The 4,473-nt window shown below is 35.3% G+C and overlaps 1 long non-coding RNA gene across 1 annotated transcript; it reads right to left on the bottom strand.

The window, feature by feature from the left end:
- LOC109842410 lies at positions 531 to 4,051 on the bottom strand. The gene is made up of 3 exons (XR_002247317.1): positions 3,834 to 4,051; positions 3,526 to 3,613; positions 531 to 739 (listed from the first exon to the last, which is right to left on the bottom strand). It is a non-coding gene; the product is annotated as an uncharacterized LOC109842410 (long non-coding RNA).

Below are 4,473 nucleotides of genomic sequence, written 5' to 3'. Positions count from 1 at the left end.
AGGGAAATTTTCGCCTGCTAACATACGCTGTAACCGCTCCAACTAATCATTTAAAAGAAGTGACACTTTTTTCTTGGTGACATTGAAATAAGGTCGATTGCTGCTTTCTCACTAGTAAAAAGATGGTCAGCCCCAACGGTTGTAACCGTTGGGGCAAATCATGTTCCCAACGGTTAGAACCGTTGGGGCTAAAAAAAAAACCGTTGGGACAAATTACGTTGGGGCCGATTCAGCCCCAACGGTTGCCAAGTTTGCCCTAACGGTTCCAACCGTTGGGGCAAATATTTTTTACTTTAAAAAAAAAGAAAAATATTTGCCCCAACGGTTGAAACCGTTGGGGCTAATATTTGCCCCAACGGTTTCAACCGTTGGGGCTGTTAAACAAATCAAATAAAAAAAAGAAAAAAAACCCTACCTAAAAATTATGCACAAATACCATTGGAAAGTACATAGCCCAAGACATCAAAATGAAACAGAGATAATTTGCCAACATCTTATACAAACTTGATATAGAGTACATGAGTATGCTAGCTATTTATCTGCAAATACACTTGGTAAAACCGTACTTGGTCATTTTACAGTCTCAATCGTCAACAACAAAGTAACAATTAACTAGTCATTTTACAGTCATGTCAAAACTATATGCTTGACCAATAATCAAACTTACTCCAAGACAGTCAATCAAATAGCAACAACACAAGTATGAACTGAACATACATAAGTCTTTTTAACATGCAGCCTGAAAACATACAACAGAAAATATATATTAGCCTCAAACAATTTTTTAAACATGCAGTCTATCAAATAGCAAGTCAGCCTATCAAATATCAGCAGATTTATCACCAAAAAACATCCAGAATATAACTTGCAGTTTGAAAAAAATCGAACAGTGTGAAAAACAATCGTAATGGAAATCACCGAGATCTATAGAGTAACTGCAGAATAAATAGATTACTTAGCAATGTGGAAAATAGAGAATCATCGCAGAATAAACACAGAATAAACAGATTAATTTCCTTTTAGCAATGTGAAAATAGAGAATCACCGCAGAGAGTCACCAAGATCTACAGATCGACCAACTATTAGGGGTCTAAAGCAAGTTTCACAAATCATAATGGGGATCGACGGATAAATCACCCAAAATTTAAACCTAATAAAGCATAGGAAGAAGAAAATCAACAAAAGAAAACACAAAAAATCAAATAAATTAAAAAAGATTGCATTTTTAGAACTGTACCTCCATAGATCAACCAAGAACTATCATAGGATTTCAATCAGCATCAGAGGAAACAGGGAGGCAGAAAATGAGTTGGGGGGAAGGGGGGGGCTCCAACGCGGCATGGCTTTGCTGTGCAAATTTTTCCTATCACCCTAACCGAACCAAACAGTAAAAATGAAATCGGGGGAGATTTTTTTTCTCAACCTGCCACTGCCAAAGCGAAAAAATGAGTTTCATGGAGTTGGTTTGCGAACCAACAGGCTCTTAGTTGACCACTTTCTGTTACTTTGGTATCAAACAGACACTTTTTCACAAATTGATACAACTCATTAGCAAAATAATCGTAATACTAAATCACATTGAAAAAAAAGTAAGAACAAACATCAAATTTACCAAAAAAAAAGAAGAAGAAGAGATATCAACTTAATTAAGCGAGTATCTCAAAGATTAAAACTATGACATGATGGTGCAATTTTTGAAGTTAGACTTCACATACTCAGCTTGCTGCTTGAAATCGTCCAGATGAGAGAGCATTGTCGTTGTCATTTCAGGCTTCGGCTCCTCCTTCATTTTTGTCTTGAGTCGTCCAGATGAGACAACAACATCATCTTGAGTCGTCTTCCATATATGAGTTTGCGAGCTAATGCCAATCATAAACCCTTCATCTAAATTCTAAAGTTAAGGAAATGGGTGATAGGATATACCGAAACGTACCTTCCATGGTGATTTATATTGGTCAATTGCAGAATGTACATCATCAACAATTTCAATTGTGCAAGCCATCGAGTCGTACTCATGATCAAGACAATGTGCCAAAGGAATGTCCTGCTTCAATGTGACAATAGTTTTAACGGTTCTTTTCTTGACATTTTCCTATGTTCTATACTCACAGCCATTGAAATCAAGAGTACGACAAGCTAACATACACCTAGCTTTATACTCACAGCAATTCAAACAAACCTTTTTTTTGTAACACTAGTATGCAACACTTGCTGTTATATATTTCAATATTAAATTTCACATGGCAAAATTTTAAAAAATTAAACTATTGACCGTGTTCCTTGAAATAATAAACATCTAGTTAGATATTGTCTAAAAGAGCTCGAGTTTGAACCATACATTAGGTATCATCAGATACATATAAGACTTGGATCTTATTAAATGAAGTACACATACACAAATGAACACTATTTAAACCAACATCTAAGATCCCCTAAAGGGTAAGAGAAAATGTGTACATTGTTTCTTTAATGATTTGACTTTCAGAAGAACTAGATAATAATAATTAAGTTGATGGTCATATTGAATTATTGACCAAGTTTTTCTCATAAAAGGGACCAACAAAGTTTTTCTCATAAAAAAGGCCAACAAATATATCGTGTCATATAATATTCTCTAGCACAAGGAAGAGGACTAGCTAGCAGAGGAGCTTGCTTGTGATGCGAGAGGTCACCTTTTTTTATTTAATCTGATCGCAGCATATTTAGCTTCACACAAACTTTGAACAGTCAAGTTTCACGAGACAAAACAAGAAAAGGCATAACCAGAATTACCAGTGACTATAAGTTGGTGAAACCCAGCATCATGAGCACAAACATGAGTCTTAGCATGCCTCCACAACCAAGTCCCAGTAGCATCCCATGAGTGCGTAAAAATGCGCTTACACTGAGGCTTTGTCGGGGGTTTTGGCCTCGTAAGTTCAATGGCTATAGGCCTCAGTGTTCCTTCAGGAGTTAGAAAGAATACTCTATGAGATCCATATAGTGTTGTATCTTCTAATTCCCAAGACTAACAAGATAATGCCTGAAAAGTTTCTTCTGTAGGATATGTTGCTAACAAATGGTAATCCCTGCACGGTGCAATAAACTTTGAGATAAGTATTGGAGTAAAACAATATTAATTTGAATAAATGAGGAAGGCAACACCTCCAAGGGGTTTGTAATAAAAGTTTAACATTAAAATGGCCAGAATACCTCCTCTTAACATTTACATACCAATTATCCCTATATCATTGCTTAAAAGATGATAAATATGCAATACACATACATACATACACAACATATAGACATACATACATATATCAAGACATATATGCACAACATATAATCTTACGTACAGACATACATATGCATAAATACAACATGAACAAGCAAACGTACACATGCATATGTATGTATATCTACACATAAAATCCCAAAAATGCAATATTTTGTTGATTATGAAGTCAAATATAAAAAATACGCGGATTGATTTTTGCGTTGTTTTCTACCAACATATCCATAGCAAAATGGAAAATCTGAGCTTACAGTAACCAACTGAATGCTAAGGGGATTAAGGCCAGCCAGAGTTTGCCATGCAAACTCTTCCATCTCTGAACCAAGAGAACTTTATCTCCTACAACACAACATCACCAAATTCCAAGTTAGTCACCAATAATAAGGGTTAATTATAGATACACCCCTCACACTATGATAGTATACTCATTTATATACTCTAAAAATTTTGTTAACACCTATGATAGTATATTTTTTTGCTTGGTTTCAAAGAACATTCACATAGAGAAGTATATTGACATTGTGTAATGACAAAATATTTAATAAGTGTAAAATAATACCTTTCAACCTCCGGTGGCTCAAACAACCTTCTGTAACGTGGAGTAAAAAAATTATAGTTCAATTAACTTGGGATTACAAAAAGAAAACAGAAGAAATTACAAACTTGCATATAGATAAGCAATCAGCGCCACAGATAGTCTGAATTTTTTGTAAAAATCTAAATTGATGGAACAATATTAGTCATCAACGAGTCTAAATAGATCATCTCTATACTACCAGGAAGCATTATGATCACTACTCACATTCTACTTATCAGATTACACTTTACTAAAAGGAAAAGGGCAAGAAAGCAACAGTAAATGCAAAAGGACAAAATAAGAATTAATTTGAGAAGAGAAGACGCTCATTCACTTTTTTCCAATAATGATACAAATCCAGTGGTCTAAAAGAAAATAAATTATACCACATTATGCAACTAATTAATCTATCAAGCAAAGAATCAAACATTGTTATCCAAGCAGAGATCTAATGCAAAATATCTCTATTACATCATAACGTTACCTTCACCAGCGAGCTTAGATGTCTGAGATGGAGGAGGAGGCAGCGACCGAAGAACTGATAGAGGAGAAGGAGGTGGTGGCTGCGCGCTCCTACTGGTGACGGCGAGGTGGAGCTTGGGGGATTTTGGAGAGAGAGGGA

The sequence above is a fragment of the Asparagus officinalis genome, chromosome 1 (genome assembly GCF_001876935.1).
Source record: "Asparagus officinalis chromosome 1, Aspof.V1, whole genome shotgun sequence".
NCBI classification, from domain to species: Eukaryota; Viridiplantae; Streptophyta; class Magnoliopsida; order Asparagales; family Asparagaceae; genus Asparagus; species Asparagus officinalis.
The sequence above is the reverse complement of the archived record's forward strand: the minus strand, read 5'-3'. Positions and strand labels throughout refer to the sequence as shown.